We start from the raw sequence: 10739 nt of genomic DNA, 5'->3' as shown, positions 1-10739 counted from the left end.
CAAAAGCAACTTGGAGAGGAAAATGTTTGTCTTATTTTGCAGGTCACAGTCCTTCACTGGGGAAAGTCAAGGTAGTATCAAGGCAGGAACCTAGAGTCAGGAACTGAAGCAGAGCCAGGGAGGGATTGTGTTTACTAAGGCTTACTCCCTTTGGCTTGTTCAGCCTGTTATCCACCCAGCACCACCTGCTCAGGAGTGGTACCTGTCATTGTGAACTGGGCACTCCCACATCAATCACTAATCAAGAAAATGCCCCAGGGACATACTCACAGGACAGTCTGCCGTCAGCTCCTCTGTCGAGAGTCACTCTTCCAAGCTGTGTCTAGGTTTGTGTTTAAGTTTACATAAACTAACCAGCACAGTGAGCATTTGTTTAGAACTGGAATATCCTCTTGGTGGGTTATTCCTTAATGAAAATGAAGTAACCTTTCCTTGTCTCTTCTGACTGATTTGCTTTGAAGTTTATTTTATCTATATTAAAGTAACTGTACATGGCTTGTGTCTCCATTTTCTCCATGTAGAATTTCCATCCTTTTACCTTCAGATTAAAAAAAAAAAAAAAAAGATTCCCTCTACTAAAATAAATATTAAAACAATTAGGTTTCAAATATGTATTTTTATACTTGAAATTACTCACACCTGTCAACTGAAAATTATGCACCTTTATGAAACATTTATCATTAGTATTGAGGTGATTCTCATACAGACTTATGGACTGGCCTGAAAGTCTGAAGATGATAGTAAATATTGGATGTGGTACCTGGGTATAAGCAGTTACACTGAGTCTCGCTTTGTTTTGGTTGCCTAGTGCATTTGAAGCTTCCCATACATGTATTTCCATTAACCAGCCCTTTTAAGTTAGGATGGCTGTCACTAACGTTTTCTGCTTGGTGGGGTTGTAAATATATAGTAAGTGTGCCGTGGACAGGATTCAAACCTTTAGAATGCCTGTCTTCACCTTGAAGATAAAGCCAGTATAGAGGTACATGTTTTGTGTTGTTTGTTTTCTGTTTGTTTGCCTCTAGTCAAGACCAGCCCTCAAGTGGGAAGAGGATACCCATATTTGCATGTGTGCAAGCACATGTGGAGGCAAAGATTAATATCAGTAATCTTCCCCAAGCATTGGGCCTTATTTTGAGACTGGCTAGAACTGCCAGAAAATGCAGGGTCCCTGTCTGACTCTACAGTGCTGGGGTTATAAACGTAGCCAGCACACTGGCTTTTCCGTGGGTTCTGGGTATCTGGACCCAGTCTTTCATGCTTGTGCTGCAGGCTCCTTTAGTGACAGCCACTTCCCCAGTCCCACTCATTTTTTAACCATGCTGATTTTATGATTAATCATTGTCAATACTATCATGGCGATTTTGCTATCTTTATCTTTTAAAAACAGCATTCCTGCTCCATCTACCTATATACCTTCTAGATCAGTGGTTCTCAGCCTTTCTAATGCTGTGAGCCTTTAATGCAGTTCATGTCGTGGTGACCCTCAACCATAAAATTATTTAGTTGCCACCTCCAGCTGTAATTTTACTACTGTCATGAATCAGAGTAAAGGGGTTGAGACCCCAAAGGGTTCCTTTTGGGTTGTGACCCAGAGGAGGAGAACTGCTCTAGGTAAATAGGAATCGTTGGACCACTACCAGACTTTTTAGTCCCGAAAGGACTCCTGAAGTTCTCCAGGGGGTAAGAAGATAGAAAACTAAAGAAAAATGGGGTCCCAAGGGATTACAGTAGTAAAAGACTGTCACCAAAGCCAAAGAGCACAGATAGCAAGAGTCCTCAGAAATGACGAATGAAGGAACCGGGACGTGGCCCAGTTGTTAGAGGCTTTGCCAGTGTGCATGAAGCTCTGTGTTCCATACCCGGCTCTGTACAAAGCAGCACTCAGGAGCTGGGGTCAGCATGATCAGAAGCACTCTGGACTACATAAGACCCTGCCCAACCAAACAAAAAGGTGAACCAGAGGAACATACTGTGTAGATCAAATTCCTTACAAGGTAGGTGGTCTTAGCACAGCTGCTGTTTTCTTGGGCAGAAAACTCCCAGCACACACACAAACGCATGCACTCAATGCGCACACATGCCTTGGAGAACAGAGTAGTCATCTGTTAGGCTGTTCCCTCACTTTTCTGGGTATCTATCGTGTCTTCTTGCCCATACTTCTGTTCACACTGCTGCTCATGTCTACTGGACCTCCACAGATATAACTGGCCAAGATGACCAGTGGGTGGTTTCTGCACTGCGGACTACAGAGGTCAAAGACCCCTGTGTACCATAGCCAGCCAGGGTTTCCTGCCTTTTCTCTATGCCCCACTCCCAAGCCAGGGACGTACGGTCCCAACACTACAGCTAGTGTTGAGTAAACCCTTTGGGGACTAGTTCTGCATTGGAATTGATGAAATCATGTTGGCAGGTGTGTCCAGATTTTATAATTTTAGCTAAATGCATAACAAGTCAGATCCTTATCCTCCTCCCGACCTCCCTTAGTTCCCCAAGGTAATCCAATTTACTTTTTAATTTTTTTTTATGTTTGCCTGTCCTTAACTTTTTGGTAATGATCTTTGTGTTACTTCCTAACAGCTTTAAATTGTTCTTTCTTTATTCGCTTCAGTTTGGGCCACTGTAGCCTTCTGGCGATCTGATATAAGAATTTCCTATGACTTCCCCTCTTGCTCCAGTGGGTTTGCTTTGCTCAGGTCTCTGTTCACTGTCCCATCATTAGGCCTGTGCTGCCCAGGCCTTGGCAGTAACTGGATGGTGCTTTTTCTTAATACGTATTTCTGTATTTTCTGTCTGTCCTCTTGTTTCCACTTTCACAGAAACTACCTCCATCCCAAATATAAATGTCTCTGTGAAAGTTCTTACAACTTCTCAGGTGGATGCCATGTACACTGAGCTGAGCAGGCCTCACACCTAGGACTGTGCCACTGTCATCAGCCGGAACTCACCCTGCTCCTCTCCTCCACTTTCTATTGATTTCATTTGCTCCCACACTTGGTAGTCTGGCTTCTGATAGCTTCCTACGGAAGGGACACATTGCAAGTAAAAATGTTGAGGTTTTCATACTGAAGAAAATCTGTATTAGTTCCTTCCAAGGAAGTAGAATTCTAGATTGGAAATCATTTTTCCTTAGCGTTCAGAGTTTCTGCCCAGTTATCCTCTCCCGGTTGCAGAATCTCTCCTTTGCCTGGTTTCTGGAATTCACAATTCCATTCCAGACTGATGCTCCTTTATTCCTACAAATTCTGTGATTTTTTTTCTGGAATTGTTTCTATAAATCTTCAACAGTCCTGGATGGTCGTTAATCCCTTTGGTTGTTTCTCTGAGTTTTTTTTTTTATTTAAAAATCATTTCCTTCTTGCTTTCTGTGCTTATCCTACTTTCTGAGAAATTTTTGACTTGAGCTTTTTGTCTTCTGACTCTTCCCATCGGGCCCACTCACTTATTTTCCTAGAGACAGTCACAGTCCTCTTTTGGAGGATCATGTCTGGTTTCTGTTTTCATTTGTCTGTGTGTTGAAGTACGTGCTGTGGATATGTAATGAATGCTGTTTGCAAATAGGGTCTGATTCAAGACAGTGGGCAGGACCAGTCAACCAGCCTGTCAGTCACCCTGGGATACATTAAGTATAGAGTATGGTATGGTATTACCATATTTGGGTCATTTCTTTGGGGCTGGTCAGACTCCAAGGGAGAGATATTAAAGTCTCATGTGAAGGGACCCCTGGGATCCAAGCGAGGAGGGGGTCTCTGAGGTCATTATTTATAGGCAGTAGCCTGCCTTCTGTGGCATTTCTAAGGCCTCTGTATCTTCTCAGGAAAAATAAAGTCCTGACCCTTGGGGGAGGGGAGGGTAAAGGTCAAGATGTTTCCCCAGCTGTGTGGACAAGAGAGAGCCCCGGGGTACCAGGCTATTGATTAAATGCCTTCAGACTTATCTCTAGGTTTTAACCCTAACCTAACCTTCACTTCTGGATTCCATACTAGGAATTTTGCAGTGGGGATTTCAAATTTTGTATATCTTGCTTGAAACCCTACCAGTGTGAAACCTAACTTGTCTAGATACTGAACTAGCACACAGACACATGTGCAGTTTAACCATGGAAGCTCCTCATCCCCATGTTTTGTCCTGTCATTTTCCTTTGGTGACACTGTTTCTACATTCTGTCTTGTCATTTGCTTTTGATGGCACTGAGTCACACAGTCCCCGTCTATCTGTAGCTGAAGGTTCAGGTTGGATTTGATGATGGCAAGAGTGTTTCTGTGTCTACTGCTTGGCTTTGTCCTGAGGTGTGAACGAATATCAATATGAATTCACTCTCTATCTGTAGTCACCAACCGTACGACCAAACCAGGGCCAGCATGCAGGAAATAGTCTAATGTTACTTAGACACAAGGAGTGGGCGCCGGGATCTCTCTGAGCACCCCCCTGGCCTTGTCTCTTCCTTCTTTGTCTGAACTTCAGCACAGTCAGAGATGGCTGGTGGTAAGGCTAAAAAGGACTCCAGAAAGGCCAAGGCAAAGGCGGTTTCCCACTCCCAGCGAGCTGGCTTGCAGTTCCCTGTGGGCCGTATTCACTGACATCCTGCAGTACTGCACCGAAGAGGTTCTTGACTTTGGAAATGCATCAAAAGACTTGAAGGTAAAGTGTATTACCCCTGGTCACTTGCAACTTGCTATACACGGAGGTGAAGAATTCTCTGATCAAGGCTACCATTGCTGGTAGTGGCATCATCCCACACATCCACAAATCGCTGATCGGGAAGAAAGAACAACAGAAGACTGTCTAAGGATGCCTGGAGTCCTTATTATCTCAGGACTCTAAATATTCTTAACAGCTGTCCAGTGTTGGTGATTCCAGTGGACTGTATCTCTGTGAAAAACACAAGTTTGCCTTTTTGCAATTCTATTTGAGCAAGTTGGAGGCTTAATTAGCTTTCCAACCAAGGAAATGTCTGCATTCGAGTCTTAACCACATTTAAGTGTTACTGTGGCTTCAATAAAGATATTGATTCTGAAGTAGTAGGTTTTGATTGAGTTGCCTATTTAAAAAAAAACTTTTGGATTTTAATTATGATGCAGATGTTATAGTAACAAACATTTGGTTTTGTACAGACATTAATTCTACTCTAGTGGATAAGCTCAATACAAGGCCATACCCAACCCCCCACCCCCCACCCCTGACATAGTCAGCATTGCTGGAAATGAAAGCATCAGCCATGGCTCTTCAAGAAGGAAACATGGGGAAATTTTTTTTAAGAGTGTGAAAGAAGGTGAGGCTAGAGAGATACCACACAACAGTAAATGCTTCCAAGATCCATCCCCTGGTGGTGAGGTGAGGACAGCTTGGATCTTAACTATTTCAAACCAAGAAGCTCTTCACCCATAAGTAAAATGTAAAACACAGTAAATGCTGCCGAAGTACCTGGAGAGACGGCTTAACAGCTAGGGCTTTCCCAGAAGAGCAGCATTCAATTCTCAGCACCCACAGTGCAAGTCACAACTGACTGTAAATCCAGTTCGAGTGGGTCTGACACCTCTGGCCTCATGTTCACAGAATACATGTAGTACTCAGTCAAACATTCAGACACACACTCATGCACATAAGATAAAGAAAAAATCTCTAAGCAGTGTTGATAGTGCAGGTGTGTGATGATTTGTGATCATGAGTTTTCAGTCATTGCCAAAAATAAGTAAATTAGTAACTAAAGCAGACTTGAGCCCAGAGACAGGCCTACACAAACTCTGTCACATGACCTGAGACAATGGAGCAAAAGTGATGAAGTCTTTAAAGCAAATGGTGCTGAAGCAACTGAACTGCAAAAAATAAATAAATAAATAGAGTCGCAGCTTTCTCCAACCTCACAAAAGTGCATTCAAAATGGGTTGTACATCTACATTTAACATGGAAGCTAGAAAACTCCTAGAAAACAATGGAACTTGAGATGACATTGGGACTGTAACTTTTTAGGGACACAGGATACTTAAAATTGCCCAAACTTGTAAGCAACCTCTATGACCTTTTGTGGGTAGCTGGATAAATACACAGTCTATCCAGACAGTGCAAGAACATTCACCAGTAAGACACATATATGCAAGCTTTGAAAAGACAGGCACACAACCTACAATGCATGTATTGACAAGGCAGCATGAGAAGGTTCTGTGCTGTGACTGATTATAGCCAATGCTGTTCTGGAAATAAAGCTCTCATGCAAACTAGTATTTCCCAGGATTAGAGGGGAGGGATGGAGTAGATGGAGCGCAGAGTTTTAAAGACAGTGGAACTATCTCTTGTGCTCATACAGTGATGCATAGTATTCCCGGACATTTCTCAAAGCCTGTAGGAAATGCATACCTAGTCTGAACCCTATGCTGCTGAGTGGATAATACAGAGGTGTCCGTAGAGGATCATTATAGCAAATGTGTTACATGACCAAGGGTCTGAGAGGCCAGTGTTGATGGGAATTCTATGTTTTGTGCATCGGTTTTGATGTGAACCTAAAACATCTCTGAAAAATAAAGTACTGGGAAAGATACATAGTAGGGAGCTCTCTGCATCTCCTGGCCTCACACTCAAAAATCCAACCAACTGCAGACTGCAAGTACTCCCAAAGAAACCTCCAAGAGCTTTCAAAAGGAAAACTTGAGTTTGATGTGCACCAAGCCCTCTGCTAAGTGTATCAGTTTCTGGATGCCCTGCCTCTGTTTCTTCCACCGATCTCCCGGCAGCACTTCTTAGGGCTTCATTCAAACCTGGTCTTCCTGGTGCTGGGCCATGAGGGCCAGTTCTGTGCAAAGTACATGGCATGATATAGCATTAGGTACTACACATACTCTTTAGGTGATTCGAGAACACAGAATATGTGTAGGTTCTGTGCAAATACTATGCCAATTTATATAAGAGACTTGAACACATGTAAATGGTTGGATAGCCACAGAGGCCCTGGAGCAAATACCACAACGGGGGGACAGTTGTACATACGTAGGCCTTTAGCCTTTAAATGTCTTCAAAAACCCAGGTGGGTGAAGACATAGTCTAGATTATAGATGATGGAGGGGTGAGAAGAACAGGAAAGTTTAAGAGGGAGCATCCCAGAGCCAGTCATGTGGACCCCCGAGTTGCCATTTACAATTCTTCGCTCTAAGTAATTCCAATTATGCTTCTAGATTATGCTAAAGTGTAACCAGTTAAACAAGGGCAGACAGTGAGTCTCAAATCCTTTCTTAGTTGGAAAAGATGACTGGAGAGCTCCTGCGTGTTGCCCACCAGCAAGAAGCAAAGGCGTGGAAGCCCGTTCAGGCACCAAGCTAACGTGGGCCAGCAGCTGGTGGTTGTGGGTCTTTGTTGTCACGTGGCAGGATTTAGCATCTCCTTGGAGACACCTGTGAACATATCTATGAGGGTGGTTCTGGACATGTTTAGCCAAGGACAGAAGACCCACCTTGGATGTGGGTGTTTCCGTCCTGTGGGTGAGAACCGGGAGAGCACAGAGAAGAAAAGAGACACGGGCGTTTTTCTCTCTCAGACCTGTGCACACAGGTGACCAGTCACTGTTAGTGTTATGCCTTCCTGACATGAGGAACTGTGTCCCTTCCTAAACTGGTGCCGAAGTAAACCTTTCTTTGGTCACAGTGACGAGAAAAGTGACCAGTGCGGGTGTTTCTGAGGGAGAACGCTCCATCACTTACTCCGTGGTCTCGGTTGGCAGGGGGAGCATTTGTTCCCTTCTAGAATATCGTCAGTGACTGTACAATCAAGTTTTAGGAAAGATAGATCTCTTTACAAGACATAGTTTTGCATAGAGATAAGGTGACTGCTAGAATTAGTGTATTCGTTCGTTCATTCATTCATTCATTCATTCATTCATTCATTCATTCAACGATCCTGTTTGTCAAGTGTTGCATCACTGAGTTCTGTCGCCAAGCCAGGGTTAGCATTTTAATGAATATTATTAGAATCAGAGTGCAACTTAATAACAGTTCAGAAAGAACTGCATTGTAATTCTCTTTACTGGTGAAACCCTTGTCACTCTGAGGCAACAACCGTAAACTCTGACTGCAGCACATGAGAATACTACCCAAAGACACAGAAATGAAGAGCGCACCTGCATGGGAGCTGAGAGGTCTCTGTCTGCATGGCTTAGCCTCCAACCACAGCAGTGGGCCCAGAGCTGAAGGTGCCGGGGGCTCCTTCTGGCCTCTGGGTCCAGAAACTGAATCCAGAAAATAGCAGCTACTGGAGTAAAGTGGGGAAATGGTTCTCTGAAAAGAGAAAAGGCCTCCAAAGCCCACTGACATCTCAGGACACCTGAAAGAAGGCCTGCACGAGGCAGATGCGAAACCGGTTAGCTGTAACTGATGACAAGCATCGCAGAAAGGGAGTGAGTGTCCCAATCCACACAAAATGGCGGCTAATGCAATCCAGAAGAAGCAGGAACCAGATCACCCATCACTTGCCATTCAGTGTCAAACAAGCTCCAAAACCACCCAACAGGAGCAGAATAAAAGAAAAGCCTGGAACATGTTTTCAAGAGAGTCAGAAGTCAAACCACGCTGACACTAAAGTCACCCAGATATTGTTATTAGCAGAGAATCTTTTTAACTGTTTGTTCCACCCACCCGTCCCCACTGCCTCACCTCCCCAGCATCCCCCTTCCCTGCGACATCAAGTCTCTACAGGATTAGGCACATCCTTTACCACTGAGACCCCACAAATCAATCCTCTGCTGCATATGTGCTGGGGGTCACGGACCAGCCTGTGTGGCTCTTTGGTCGACCTTTGGGAGCTCTGAGGGGTCCGGGTTACTTGACACTGTTGTTCTTCCTGTGGGGCTGCCATCAGCTCCTTCAGACCTTCCCCTAACTCTTCCATAGGGGGCCCAACCTCCGTCCTGTGGTTGGCTGTGAGTACCTACATCAAGCCAGAGGACCAGGGAAATGTTTTTGAGACTATACTATAATCATTTTTCCTTCTCTTTTCTCCCTCCAGAACCTTCCATGTATCCCTCCTTGCTCTCTTTCCCTCTTTCAAACCTGCGATCACTTTCTTGTAGTTCTTAACATGCATATATGCATGTGTGTGCACATTTCCAAATACATAAATAACACCTGCTTAGTTACTAGTGTTAATGTGTTTAGGGCTGGCCGTGTGGGTAACTATTTGGTGTTTAGCAGAGGATTTTTAAGTGCACATGTTCTAACTGTCCACAATGAAGCAAAATATTCTACCAATCTCAGCAGGAAGTAGAAAGAGCACAGAAAGTGTGGAGCTGTCAGTGTATGAAATAAGGCAGTCTGTGTGGAGTTAACTGGTTGTGAAACTCCTGTCCTCTGGGCATAATGTGGTTCTTGTTTCTCTTTGACCTGTCAGTAACTATGGTTACTCACAGGAGGCCAAGAATAAAACTGTACCCGTGAACTTTCCATTATAGCCAAGGAAGGGGCCAAGGGCATACCCTCACCATAGATGCAGAGACAGCTCACTCTTGCTGGGAAGGTCTTTGGTTCAGTGGATAGCTCTTGATAAGCTATGTTCCTGTGTTCCTGTAAATAACCCTAATCAAACTCTGTTTCACAATGCTAGACTCGTGTAAAATGCTTGCTTTGGCCTGTGGTTAGCAACTTATCTGAGGTTCATCTTCCTAGGAAAAGTTCATCACAAAACTTGGCACCACCCACATGTGAGGCATGACAAAACCAGCACTGAGTTTGGGAAGGGCACCTCTGCTGCGGGTGCTGAGTCCTGCAACGGAAGCTAAGATACCTGCATCCGAGCCCTTGCTAGAGGCCATCCCAACACAGCTGTTCCTGATGAGCTGTGGAACTGTCCCACCTCTTACTGTGGTGACAGTTGTTTTGTCCCTGCTGTGGGTGCAAAGATAAGCAGCCAAGCCCACACTGGCCCTGCCCAAGGGAAACAGACCTGCATTAGAGCAGGCTGCAGACCTGGACCAAGTCAGCAGGGCAGGAAATACAGACACCAGTTATCCACCTCACTCCCCAGCGTCTAACTCCTAATAATCTCACCATCCTAACAGATCAGGAAACTCAGCTGTTCCACCAGTGCGCCCCACCCCCACCCCAGTGCAAACAGCTACGCAGAGCCTAGAAGTTTCTTATTGAAAGAAGGGTTCTTTTAAAACGAGGAGCTGCTGTGTGAGAATTTCTGTTTTCCGAGTTTATTATTCAGCATTTGACAGTACCAAGTCACAACATAAAATTCTATTATGTGTGAGCTGGCGGGTAAGATGCTATCTGGATGACATTCTGAATGACAAATGGTTCTGGAAAAAAATGTAGGTTTCTGGCCATAGCCTTAGAAAAATGGTGCCATGTATGTGAGCCCAGCTTGATCTCGCTCCTGTCATGCAGATGGTGGCTTGCCCAGATGCATGGAGCCGAATTTACATCCTCAGTCTCCCTTCTTATGATGTAGCTTCTCCATAGACATAGGCTGATGAGGTCATTTCTCCTGCTTGATTTTTCCAGGGGAAGGGGTGTACCAGAAGTACGGTGTAAGAACATGGACACCAAGTGCTGGAATCCCCCAACGGACACAAGCAGGTCTGGTGATTTCGTGCTCTTTTTTAACCACCCAGGGCTTCTGAGATGTGTACAGAAGAGGGCTTCAGCACCTGTACTTTTCAGCTCCTGTGACCTGTCACTTCAGGGTGTCCTTTACTATCTGTCAAGCACTGTTCGAAGTTGACATGTAAGAGCATCTACACTCAGGGCTTTCCA

The 10739-nt window shown here is 44.6% G+C and overlaps 1 pseudogene across 1 annotated transcript; it reads left to right on the top strand.

The window, feature by feature from the left end:
- Window positions 1-4475: 4475 nt before the first annotated feature.
- On the top strand, window positions 4476-4789 carry LOC308421541 (histone H2A.V-like; annotated as a pseudogene). The gene has a single exon. The product of its transcript is annotated as a histone H2A.V-like (transcript).
- Window positions 4790-10739: the final 5950 nt, after the last annotated feature.

Source organism: Micromys minutus (genome assembly GCF_963924665.1).
Source record: "Micromys minutus genome assembly, chromosome: 6".
Classification (NCBI taxonomy): domain Eukaryota; kingdom Metazoa; phylum Chordata; class Mammalia; order Rodentia; family Muridae; genus Micromys; species Micromys minutus.
This window is presented reverse-complemented; position numbering and strand designations above follow the sequence as displayed.